Source organism: Podarcis erhardii (assembly GCF_964252035.2).
Source record: "Podarcis erhardii genome assembly, chromosome: 2".
NCBI classification, from domain to species: domain Eukaryota; kingdom Metazoa; phylum Chordata; class Lepidosauria; order Squamata; family Lacertidae; genus Podarcis; species Podarcis erhardii.
The window spans coordinates 18,585,623-18,599,098 of NC_138498.1; the positions used below are offsets into that span (position 1 = coordinate 18,585,623).

General features: G+C 42.3%; 1 long non-coding RNA gene across 2 annotated transcripts in view; it reads right to left on the minus strand.

Moving 5' to 3' along the window:
• LOC309335108 overlaps nt 1–13,476 on the minus strand; it is a 69,729-nt gene that overhangs the window by 23,169 nt on the left and 33,084 nt on the right. For both annotated transcript variants that reach the window (XR_014153349.1, XR_014153350.1), the window contains exons 3-4: nt 8,708–8,804; nt 7,536–7,776 (exon numbers count right to left, since the gene is read on the minus strand). This is a non-coding gene — a long non-coding RNA (uncharacterized lncRNA). The remainder of the gene's footprint in view (nt 1–7,535; nt 7,777–8,707; nt 8,805–13,476) is intronic.

Sequence of the window (13,476 nt, forward strand, 5' to 3'; positions counted from 1 at the left end):
GGGTTTGTTGTGGTATGATTATAATTTTAAATTTGTAAAACCAAATAAAAATTATTTTGAAAAAGAAAGAAAAAGTAAGTACCGTATTTTTCGCTCTATAAGACACACCAGACCACAAGACGCACCTAGTTTTTGGAGGAGGAAAACAAGAAAAAATATATTCTGAATCCCAGAAGCCAGAACAAGAGGGATTGCTGTGCAGTGAAAGCAACGATCCCTCTTGCTGTTGTGGCTTCTGGGATAGCTGCGCAGCCTGCATTCGCTCCATAAGACGCACACACATTTCCCCTTACTTTTTAGGAGGGAAAAAGTGAGTCTTATAGAGCAAAAAATACGGTACGTACCCAAAGTAGGCCCTTTCCCCTGAATTGTAAACAGGGCAGAGATTGCCAAGTCTTCTCCCGATCACTCCCTTTTGGCTTTATTTGCTCAAAGTATCTACAGTAAATTCTGCCCTCTTCATTTTCCATTAGAAAGATTAATAATAGGGAGCTTAGCAACAATGGCTATATTGCTGTCACATGACAGAGTCTTGGCAGCGGTTAAGGTCAATCTGCAATAAGCGTAGATTGAACATCGTTAACTTTCTGACACATTTGCCTCTGGAGCTGAGTGCTAGATAGCTTGCCAAAGGTCTTCTCCCCCAAATAAAAAAAGAAATGTCTAATAGAGATATTGAACAAAACTGGATAAGAGGCCACAAGATCAGGACCTTGGATTGCATACTTTTCACGGGTGAAAAGTGAACCTCAAATCATCTTCATACATACAGTAAAACCCCTGCGAACATCCGCCTCCTCTAGCGTTCATCACGGCAAGCATCCGCGGCAAACCCGGAAGTACCGGAGTGGGTTACTTCTGGGTTTGCCGCTCACGCGTGTGCAGAAGTGCTAAATCGCGCTTTGCACATGTGCAGAAGCGCAAAACCACTCTGCACGCCTGCACATATGTGGCACTTTGTCCTGTGTCATTTGCAGGTTGAGGCGGGGCCTCCGGAACGGATCCCCGCCTTAACCCGAGGTTCCACTGTACTGTGATTTTTCAGTATCAACTAAAGCTGCAGACCTTTGGTCTTATTCCCAGATAGTTGAAGCTGGAACAAAAAGTCCCTTGGTTTAATCCAGCAGAGCTCTTTTTAGGTTCTAAAAATGAACATATGGAACTAAGACACACCTAGTTTTTAGAAGAGGAAAACAAGAAAAATATATTCTGAACGAAACAGTGGATGTATGATTTTTGTGGTTCATGCTGTGGTTGCCTCTAGAAACCAAACCAATTTGGTACTGCCTTAAGGCTTGCCTTGGGCTGACAGAATTATAATTAGCAGAAGTCTCTAATAACAAATGAGTGAAGTTCTTCCTCCTGTTACCTGTCGTGTTACTATGGCCATTGAAAACACACAAAAACCAGCACATATTTTTCATTAAACACTTGTACGGAAGATTGTGCCACTGGCATAATAACTCGAGGCTGTTCCTGACATAAGATGGCAAAGTTGTTTAATATGGTGCTTCAAATTACAGATCGGGTGTGTGTAACACAAAACTTGACATTATTCAATTCACTTTCAGTATAATAATTTCTTACCTTTTGACATCCCATCCTTACATCTGTGATATTCCTGTTGTATTCCTTTATCTTTTACCATAACTGCCATTTATTTTCTATTGTATTATATTACAATCGTTTATTTATTCTCCTTCTCTTCCATGTTATTGACTATAATTTTTTTGTCAAACAGTCTGAAGAGAACCTCCACTCTTCGACAAAGTTTCCCTTTTTTATCTCTTCTTTTTGTTGTCAACTTCACCACCTCTGCATAGTCCATTAATTTTAAAATCCATTCTTCTTTGGCTGGGACTTCTTTTTTCCACTTGTGTGCATATAGGATTCTGGCTGTGCTAGTAGCGTACAGAAACAACTTAACCATCTCTTTTTACCATCTGTATCTCATTTACATATAAAGTTCCTTTATTGCATAGCAAGCTGTACATGTAATATCTATTTTCCACAACTAAAAATACATATTTTAAAAAGCAATAATAATCATAGCTTTCCACTGTAAGCTTGATGATACAAAGATATTATTTACCCAGTACTGTGGGTTAAACCACAGAGCCTAGGACTTGCCGATCAGAAGGTCGGTGGTTTGAATCCCGGCGACGGGGTGAGCTCCCGCTGCTCGGTCCCTGCTCCTGCCAACCTAGCAATTCGAAAGCACGTCAAATAGGTACCGCTCCGGCGGGATGGTAAACGGCGTTTCCGTGTGCTGCTCTGGTTCGCCAGAAGCTGCTTAGTCATGCTGGTCACATGACCCAAAAGCTGTCTGTGGACAAACGTCAGCTCCCTCGGCCTATAGAGCGAGATGAGTGCACAAGCCCATAGTCGGTCACAACTGGACCTAATGGTCAGGGATCCCTTTACCTTTACCTAATCTTTTTAATAATAATAATAAAAATTTTATTTGATTTTGCAAGCATAAAGTTATAATAATACCAAGTACATATCCATATTTAGAGATTTCTCTGACTCTCCAGACTTCCCACCATCCCCTCCAAGGGTCTTATTGTTAACGTTTTCAACTGCATATTATTTCATGAGCCATATTCTCCATATTGTCCATAGTGATTGTTACATCACAAGTGTTATTAAAATCCTGCTAATGTTTTCATCTGCTTACAGTGGTCTCCTAAATAAATTATCATTTTTTCCCATTCTTTCTTGAAGTTTTTGCCTTCTTGGTTCCTGAGTTTTCCAATCAGTTTCGCCATCTCGGCAGAGTCCATTCCTCTCTGCTAGGGACTTTGTCTTCTTTCCATCTCTAGGCTAGTAGCATCTATGTGGCTATTTTCTGCTCCTTTGGGATGTTGGTACCTACAATTCCTAATAAGAAAGCTTCTGGTGGGTGTGTGTGTGTGTGTGTGTGTGTGTGTGTGTGTGTGACCCAGTAATCTTACTGTTTCCCCATCCTAATCTAGGGACTGAGTGATAGAACATCTTCCTTCCATGCAGACGGTCCCTGGAGAGCTTCTGCCTCCCAGTGGAGCAATAGTCTGACTCAGTACAAAGCAGTTTTTTATGTTTTGCTTCCCACCTTAGATTCAATTTCAGGTCCAGTTTCTTCATTACAGCCTTGCAAAATCCCAGTAACCTTTCAGATTTATCTGTCAAACTTTTGTTTACAACAAAGCTTGCAGAAGCTGAGCACCATTGTCTCGTTCTTCCCTCAAATTCCTGTCTGTTTGTCATACCCACTTTTTCGTCTTTGTTTCCTGTAAGCACAATACTTTACAGACAGCATGTTCACCCTATGGCAAAACAGCAGTATGTTATGCGATGCTCTTCTGGCAGTGCTTTTCGTCAGTTTTCTTGTTTCTGACAAATATGGTTTTAATCTGCTAGGTTGCTTTTCAATTGCATGCTGCTGAGAATGCATCTGATGGCAGGGATTTGCAAGCAGTGGTCTAGAATGCATTCCCTTTCTGGGACTGTTAAGGTGGGGTTTGCCTAGGGTTACCAGATGTCCCCGGTTCCCAGGGACAGTCCCCGGATTTGCAAATCTGTTCCCAGACAAATTCCATCCCTGGAATGTCCCCAGATTTGCAGATCTGTCCCCGGGAAATGTGGCAGCAGCAGCCTCAGCAGCCCGGAGCCAGCCTGGTAGCACAGTTACCTCTGGCTGGCTTCAGGAACTACAGCTGCCATGGCGCCCGCCATTTTTCCTCTCTGGAAGTCCCCATATGATGTGTCTTGTGTGCAACCCATCATATGGGACTTCTGGAGAGGAAAAATGGCAAGCGCCACGGCCGTGAGCAGCGAGCAGCTCCTGAAACCAGCCAGAGCCAACTGAGCTACCAGGCTGTCTCCAGGCTGCTGACTGCCACTGCCACTGCTGAAGGGGAACCAGGGATGTCCAGTGGTACAGATCTCCTGCTTGCTGCCCCCTTTGTTTTGACTGATCAGGGGAGGCTCGGGAGTTCTGGGTTTTTTTAAAAAAAACTGTGCATTTATGTTTCACAGGGTGTGAAAGAAGGGCTTTGCACCTTGCCTGGCAGAGAAACTGCATGCCTTGCACCCCTCCTGGGCAACGGTCACCCGTCCACAACTCCCAAGCCTCCCCTGATCAGTCAAAACAAAGGGCAAAGGGGGCAGGAGATCGGTGGAGGCTCAGGAGTCATGGACAGAAAAAGTGAAAGTGAAAGTGAAGGCGAAGGCTCAGGCCAGGGCGAAGTTGAAGACCTGGGCCATGGCAAAGGCAAAGGTGAATGCTTGGGCAAAGGCAAAGGCCCAGGCCCAGGCCCAGGCGAAGGTGAAGTCAAAGGTCTGGGCTCAGGCCCAGGTCCGGGTCCGGGTCCGGGTCCGGGTGAAGGCAAAGTCGGAGGCCTATTGCGAAGGCATAGACAAAGGCCCAGGCCACAATGAAGGCCCAGATCAGGGCAAAGGCAAAAGTGAAGACCTGGGTCAGGACAAAGGCAAAGTCAAAGACCCGGGCCAGGGCGGAAGCAAAAGCAAAGGCCCGGGCCAAAGCAAAGGCAAAGGCGACAACCCAGGCCAGGGCAGAGGCAAAGGCAAAGGTGAAGGACTGGGTCACGGCAAAGGGAAAGGGAAAGGGAAAGGGAAAGGGAAAGGGAAAGGGAAAGGGAAAGGGAAAGGGAAAGGGAAAGGGAAAGGGAAAGGGAAAGGCCCAGGCCAGGGCCAGGGCAAAGGGAAAGGTGAAGGCGAAGGCGAAGGCGAAGGCAAAGGCGAAGGCAAAGGTAAGGGCCCGGGCCACAGCGAACGCAATGGCAAAGGCTCAGGCCAGAGAGAAGGTGAAGGCGAAGGCCCGAGCCAGGGCGAAAGCAAAAGCAAAGGCAAAGGTAAAGGCCCAGGCCAGGACGAATGCCAAGGTGAAGGCCCGGGCCTGGGCGAATGCAATGACAAAGGCCCGAGCCAGAGAGAAGGCAAAGGCGAACACTTGGGCAAAGGCAAAAGCAAAGGCCCACGCCATGGCAAAGGCAAAGGCAAAGGGAAAGGACAATTTTTTACTAAAAAAGACGACAATGTAAATTAATTATAGACGACAAAAACATCAAAGTATTCAAATAGGTACCAAAAAGATTACTGAAAAAGAGACAGAACTGCAGACCGTTAACAGACACACTGAACAGAAACTCAATAATATTTCAGTGGGAATTCCCAGAGGGAATTACATTTACCTACAAAGAAAAAAGGAGAACCTTAAGAATAATAGACGAAGCAGAAAAATTTCAGAGGAGGTACAAAAAAGAACTGGGAGAAACATCATCAAAAAAGAAGAAGGAGTAGAAGAACCACAAGAAAACTAGTGAAGAGAATAAAAGAAACTCTAAAGATAACAGGGGGTTAGATAAATATAAATAAAGTGTAATGGATTTGAAGATGATCTCGTGGAATGTTAATGGGCTCAATAATAAATTAAAAAGAAATAAAACGTGTGTGTTTTTTTAAAAAAAGATTTGGGATATCATCTGCCTGCAAGAATCCCATGTAGCCAGAAAACATGAGAGAGTACTAACAAACAAGAGATTAGGTCAAGAATTTACCTCTTTAGATATAAAAAAGAAAAGAGGAATTGTTATTTATATAAATCCCAATTTAGAGGCTAAACAGGTCTTTAAAGATGAAGAAGGCAGAATACTAGGCGTAAAGATAACAAGAGGAAGGGAACAAATAGAAGTTGTAGGTATCTACGCGCCAAATGCTAACAAAACAAAGTACTTTAAAGAAGTAGAGGAGAGATTACTAGATTACATACATGATGAGATCATCCTAATGGGAGAGCTAAACGGGGTTACTTCGCTGGAGCTAGACAGAACAGAAAGAGTCAGGAAATCTAGGAAAGGGCGACTGCCACATTCATTTTTCCAAATGGTAGAAAACTTAAATTTAAGGGATAAATGGAGATACAAAAATCTGAACAGGAATCAGTACACACATATTTCAGAAGCTAAACAATCAGCTGGAAGAATTGATGGTATATGGGTAACAAATAATTTAATAATTATTAATACACAAAGTCGACATCCAGCCAAAAAAATTTACAGATCATAATGCAATAGTTTTGGAATTAAGGAATAAAGGGAAGATAAACAAAAGGTGGAGACTGAACGATGATTTATTTAACGATGAAGAGATCGTAAGCAGAGCACAAAAAGCACTAAAAGATTTCTTTGAAATAAATAAAATACAAGACACTGACATTAGAATAATATGGGACACGAGAAAAACCTTTATAAGACGATTTTATATACAGCAAACATGAGATATAAAAGAATACAAGAAGAAAAATTAGAACAAATAAGAAAAGAGATATCACTAAATAAAAAAGAATAGCTAAAGAACCAAAAAATAAGGATGCAATACATAAGATGAAAGTATTACAAACCCAAATCTCATCAATATTAGAATATGCGATTGAAAATAACATAAAATGGATGAGACAAATATCAAGTGTTTGGGTGGTGAGAAATGATCTCTCTAGGACATGTGCTATGAATTATAAATGTTGTTGGTACTTCCGTGCTCAAGCTGCCCTAAGGATAATTTTCCTTTTGGTCATTGAACTCATATTGCACTCCTTGCAAGAAATTAAAACTATTTGTTAACCCTGTGGATGGGAAAGAACCTGTCCTCCGAGATTGTCCTGTATGCAATGCCAAACTTGCATGCCCATGCAAATACCGTTATACAGGGAAAGCAGTTAAAAGTTAGAATAGGCAAGTAAATGGACAAAATGTAGAACCACCGCTAGTATAATGTGGTGAGTGGAAGAAAAAGAAAGAAAGAAAGAAAGAAAGAAAGAAAGAAAGAAAGAAAGAAAGAAAGAAAGAAAGAAATCCCACAGTGTAAGATTTCCCTTTCTGGGCTAGAATAAATGCATAGGCCTTCAGTCGTGTACCCACATAACCTCAGAGTATGCCCCATTGAACCAGACTTCTTTTAGAAAAGTACAGTGCTGTAAGCTGGATTCATAGCAAATGAGCTAAATGTAACACCCTGTAGAAATGAGACAAGCTAGTCATCATGATTAAAGTCCATTAATTTCAGTGGGAACCGAGATCAACTCATTGAACCCAATTGGGCTTAATGAATCCCTTCATTTCACTGCACTAGGATCTGTCTGCAGCTATTTTCAACTGGTCTGCTTGACAGACTTAAAAGCTCAGTTGATGCAAGTTTTTAGTTTGAGTGCAAAATTTACATTTTTTCACTTGCCTACTCAAAGTTTGCATCTTCAGCTCATACACACAGTGGGTTGTCCCTTTTTTCTGACTTTACTGAGAATTAGACTTTTTTTGATGAATAGCTTTTCTAAGGTTTTTGGGTGACATTCAACTAAGTTTTACTTAGAGTAGAAAATGACTTCAGTTAGGTCCATTAATTTCAATGGGTCTACTCTTAAGTTAAACTTCATAGAATACCACCCTTTATAGTTGACTTCTGGTCTAATACTGGGAGGTGGGGGGTCAACAAGAGTTTTTCTAAAGGACTCTAATTTGTAACTAGTTAATGATTACCTGTTGATAAACTGAGAGTGAACCTTTAATCATGTGTTGAAGGCACTGAGTTGCAAATTCGCCATCTTGAAAGGGTGGTGGTTGTTAGTCTTCCTCTGAATATGACAAAGCATGTGGTAATGGCTCCCCAAAAGCAGGCTCGAGAGACAGAGACCTCTGCTTATGGGTCTGATTGGATCATTTCATATTTTGTAAGATGCTGAGCCTGTGCTGGACAGCAGAAGACATTGTATGGATATTTCTGATGTACACTTGATGTTTTAGTTCTGTTATGAAGAAAGTTCTGCTAGTAAAATTTGAATGATGTTTCCACAGGCTTGGACAATGTTGAATTTCCAAAGGAGTTAGTTCTTATGCTTCCAGTAGCTTCAAACTGCACAATATTTAAAATCTGCAACACATACTCCCCTTATTAAAGATAGAGGTGGTAGGGCCAAATTATAGTGAAATGACTAAAACCACCTTGTAAGTCACTGGCTTAGCTGAGATTTGTCTTCTGTTCTTCACATTTTAAGCAGGTAACTATTATGCAACACCAGCCTTTTTGGAACAGGCAAAAGTTCTATTTTCATATATATGGGCTCTAGACCTATGCAGTGGCTGAACAAGAAGGAACAGTTGGCCCTATATTGATTTAGCATTCTCAAAGGAGTGATTTTTTAATGCAGGCCATATGGTGGCTACAGCTGTGTATAATATGCCTTTGCTTTCTCAACCTTTGCTAGGATACATGCATTAGTGTATTGGCACACCAGTTTTGGAGCTGGTAGAATGCCATTTTGTGTGAGAAACCTGGACATAAACCGCCAGGAAGAGATTTCAAAGGATCAAGTGGGCATTCATAGCTCACATTTTCTGCAAGGGTTGTTGTTGTTTTTTTTAAAAAAACAAGACTTTAAATTGAAGAGCTTCAGCCAATGCATCTGAAAATATAAGTCAAAAATAAAAATAAAAATGTTAAATCTAGCACTCTTGGGCATGAGAAGAATTAGCTTATGATCTAGGAAGAACTCCCCCCCCCCCCCCCGAGGAGATGAATCCTGTACTGAAAACCTGTGACAGGATGGAAAATAAGAGCGGGTAGGGTATTGAAGGATTAAAGACAAGCTGAACTAAATGCCACCTAAATGCCAACAACAAACTATTTCTAATATTCTCAAAGCAGAACTTACATAAGAATGAGGCAGTGAAAGCAGATCATATCCTTTTAAATCTTCACAAAAACCCGCACCCCACAAGCACTATGATCACATATTCTCCAACATTTCCCTGATGAAAATAGGGACGTCATATTACATAATGATGATGATGATTTTACTTTTCATACCCCACCCATCTGACTGGGTTGCCCCAACCACTCGGGGCAATTCCCAACATATATAAAAACACAATACAAACCATTAAACATAAAAAACCCCTTCTCTATACAGGACTGCCTTCAGATGGCTCCAGGATCACATAACTCCATACCCTCCAACATTTCTTTGATGCAAATTGGGATGTCCTAAGGAAAAGCAGGACATTCCAGGATCAAATCAGAAACTGGGAAAGCTTCTGAAAATATGGGACTTTCTCTGGAAAATAGGGATATTTGGAGGGTCTGTGATCGGAGAGTGTTTGGTGAGATTCTTGCCCTGGATTGGAAGCTACAGCTCTCAATAAGCAAATGCCAGCTCTCCCCCTTCTCCTGGCTTTACATGGTATTGTTTATATTTTTTTCTATCAATCTGGAGGTGGGCTGTCTGTCTTTGATTACATGGAAGGGGTTACCCCCCCCCCCAGATAACCTTGGAGGGGCAACACCTGGGAGAAACTGTGCTTTGGTCCGAATACACCTTCCTGTATTTGGGATTTGGACAAACCGCTCGAACAGCCCTAGTAAAAAGGTAAAGGTAAAGGACCCCTGGATGGTTAAGTCCAGTCAAAGGTGACTATGGGGTGTGGCACTCATCTCACTTTTCAAGGCAAGGGAGCCAGCGTTTGTCCACAGACAGCTTTCTGGGTCATGTGGCCAGCATGACTAAACTGCTTCTGGTGCAACGGAACCCTTGACGGAAACCAGAGCGCATGGAAACGCCGTTTACCTTCCCACTGCAGCAGTAGCTATTTATCTACTTTTACTGGTGTGCTTTCAAACTGCTAGGTTGGCAGAAGCTGGGGCAGAACAGCAGGAGCTCACCACCGTCGTGGGGATTCCAACCAGCAACCTTCCAATCAGCAAGCCCAAGAGGCTCATTGGTTTAGACCACAGCGCCACCTGCGTCCCACTAGTAAAGACCTGACAATAAGTCAATTGAATAGTTTCACAATATGTTTCCCTATGGCTTTCGAAAAATGTTACTAGTTTTATTCAAAGGAATGTTTGCTTTTTCCCCTTCATGATTTCTGAAATATCTTGAGCTATCTCTTTCGAGTTTCTGCAAAATGCCCGTGGTGTCACCAGCGAAGGATGACCGGCTCACACATGACAATGGAATGTGGTACTTGCAGGTTTTAACAGTGTGCAGTTCTGTGCAAAATGAAGATGCATTGCTCTAGACATCCGGTAGACGTCTGCCAGAGAGCCGGGGCCACTCACAGCTTTCTCAAGCATGTCCGCAAGCATTCAGATACTCATGTTTCCTTTTTGCACTTTATGTATCCCTTGTAGGAAGCACCAGGGTAAACATGACTATAAAAGTGTGAATCAGCCCATGGAGAACCGGAGCTGGTGGGAATACAGAACTGTGATTGTTTCTTTCTCACCCCCCATGTAAACAATGCTCTGACATTTCCATTAGACTGCTGCGTGTTTGTGAAGCCAGAAGCATTAAATTTTTCACATTTGACAATTCAGTGTGCAGCGTGTGGTATTTTTTCTCCCTTGAGCAAATCAACGCAGGCAAATTTTTCTTTTATTTTTTTGAAAACACGAACGAGCCCTTTATCTCTATTCCTCAAATGCCACACTTGCTCCAGTAATTCATGACACCTGTGTGTTCTGCAGTCCTGGTCGCTTCAGTCCCAAGGAACGCTGTGTTCCAAACTGGGTGTCCGCTCCTCGTTTTATTTGTTGCTGGCTCTTTTTTTGTACAGTGATAAATGCTTGGTAGGAGTCAGAGTCCATCAACCTCTGTGTCTGCCACCATCAATCACTGGCCTGACTTGATGTAGCAGTTCTTACCCTTTGCCTCAGAGCTCTTAAAAGAATGTAAAGTCCTGACCAGTGTGGGATTTGGTCAGACTAAATAAGGCTTGTCACTCAAACTGGAGATATGACTCTCCACCACCACTAGAGGGGTTCTGTTTCATCCAGGGTCAGGTGAATTCACACACAACATTGCTCAGCCCAGGATTTCTTAAGCAGCCTGCCAGTCTCCATTACATTGTTTCTAGCTTCTCTCAAGGTAGTATTTATTTGTTTAAAGTCTTTATATTACATTTTCAGTCACAAAGGGAACTCAAAGCAGTTTACATAAATCAGTCAAAACACTGGGCTGCATCTAATGCTGTGGAAGTGGAACTCTGATCCTCCGATGGGACTTCCTTTATTCTCATCTTACACCCCCAAAAAATCTACTCTGGAGGTTCTACCAACCTATTGGGGGCCCTTCCAACTCTACAGTTCTATGACTCTATGAGTAGTCCAAACTAATTGTTGAGTAGTCCAAACTAATTAGTTGAACTAATTTATCATATTGTTCCATTCCAGGAAAACTCCCAATCAAGTGACATTGAGAATGTCTCTAGAAACTAGGGACTCAGCTAGATTGGTAAAGAAAAAGAGATTTATATGTGTTGTATATGCGATATAACACTGTGACACCAGATGGCTCTGTGGAGTCCCGGATTTCCCTACCAGATTTCCCTGTATGAGTTTACAACGCATTTAACTGAATTGCTTCTTTGACTTGTCTAGATCCAGCCTAGCTGTCACCCAACATGCAGCAGTGATTCCTTGAACTATGGGTCTTTACAGAGCTTTATTTCATTCGGAGCTCACGGAAGCTCAATTCCGGCACCTCTCAAGTGGGCCGTTCTTAGAGAATAAGGGATAAGTTCATGGTGAGCTCCAGCACCTCTTTTTCTAGAAAAACAGCCCTGGATCTTTATCACATAAAATAGTCTAGATCAGCCTTCCCCAAGCCATGTGTCCTCCACATGCATAAGGGTATAATGTGCTGGCAGAGGCTGATGGGAATTGTACTTCAAAATATCTGGACAACACCAGGTTGGTGAAGGTTGTAGACTTTGTAGTTTACAGTTCAAAGGGATAAATGGTCATTAAGAAATCTGAGAAGAGAGGATGCCAAGAAACAGGGAATTATGTTCACATGTGGTGGGGGTGTAAATATGTACAATTTTTTGGCAAAGGGTATTTAAGGAGATCCAGTAGTGATGTATGGAAGTGAGAGCTGGACCATAAAGAAGGCTGATTGCTGAAGAATTGATGTTTTTGAATTATGGTGCTGGAGGAGACTCTTGAGAGTCCCATGGACTGCAAGAAGATGAAACCTCTCCATTCTTAAGGAAATCAGCCCTGAGTGCTCACTGGAAGGACAGATCCTGAAGCTGAGGTTCCAATACTTTAGCCACCTCATGAGAAGAGAAGACTCCCTGGAAAAGACCCTGATGTTGGGAAAGATGGAGGGCACAAGGAGAAGGGGACGACAGAGGATGAGATGGTTGGACAGTGTTCTCGAAGCTACCAGCATGAGTTTGATCAAACTGCTGAAGGCAGTGGAAGACAGGAGTGCCTGGTGTGCTCTGGTCCATGGGGTCACGAAGAGTCGGACACGACTAAATGACTAAACAACAACAACAACAATTTAAGGAGATAACAGAAATCAGTGGGTTAAAACTGACCGAAAATCCAGAGGTAGCATTATTATCAATTTATGACGGGGTGGAAGGTTTGCAGGCTATGAAGAACCTGCTCACAAATTTATTGACAGCTGCATGAATTATTATAGCTATGAGTGGAAGGGGCAAGCAGAATATAAAATGGAAGAATGGTATAAAGAGGTGTGGGATATAGCTATTAATGATAAGTTAACATGTGCCATTAAGGTAAGATGGGGAATATGCAGGAGAAATGATTTTGAGGAGATATGGAAGGCTTTTGTAGAATGTGTACTGTTAAAACAAAAGGGGTCAAACCATCACAAGAGTTGTTGAAATTTTGGGAGGTTGGATAGTTATAATGGAATGGTCTTGGTGGTGGGGTGCACATTTTTATTCTTATTTATCTATGATTATTACTTTGTCAAAATAACATAACATAAAACATAACATAACATAACAGGAAAAAAAGAAAAGAAACCTGAGAGGGTGTAATCTTTGGGGGGCACAAACCGGTTATTTTTGTAAATGGTCAGCACACTTCACCAAATTACAGTGGTACCTCGGGATGCGAATGGGATCCGTTCCGGAGCCCCGTTCACATCTTGAATAGAATGTAAGACGCAACAGTGCATCTGTGCGTGCATGGGTTGCATTTTGCTGCTTTCGCACATGTGTGTGATGTCATTTTGATCGTCTGCGCATGCGTGAGCGGCAAAACCCGGAAGTAACATGCTCCGTTACTTCCGGGTTTTGCCGCTCACGCATGCGCAGACGATCAAAATGACATCACACACATGTGCGAAAGCAGCAAAATGCAACCCATGCACGGAAGTAACATGCTCCGTTACTTCCGGGTTGCCGCAGAGCGCAACCCGAAAGCGCTTAACTTGAAGCACATTCAACCCGAGGTATGACTGTATATTCTTGCCAAAGGATAAATTACCTCGACATACACATTTGCACCTTCCTTGATAGGACAGCTAAATTTTATACAGAACTTCTGTATCCAAAAATGGGTGTGGGGTGGGGTAAGGTTAAACAAATTGATTGTTTTCCATTAAGTTGGCCTATTTGTATTAGGTATGTCACTCAAACGTGTCTAACTTCAACAGTGGAC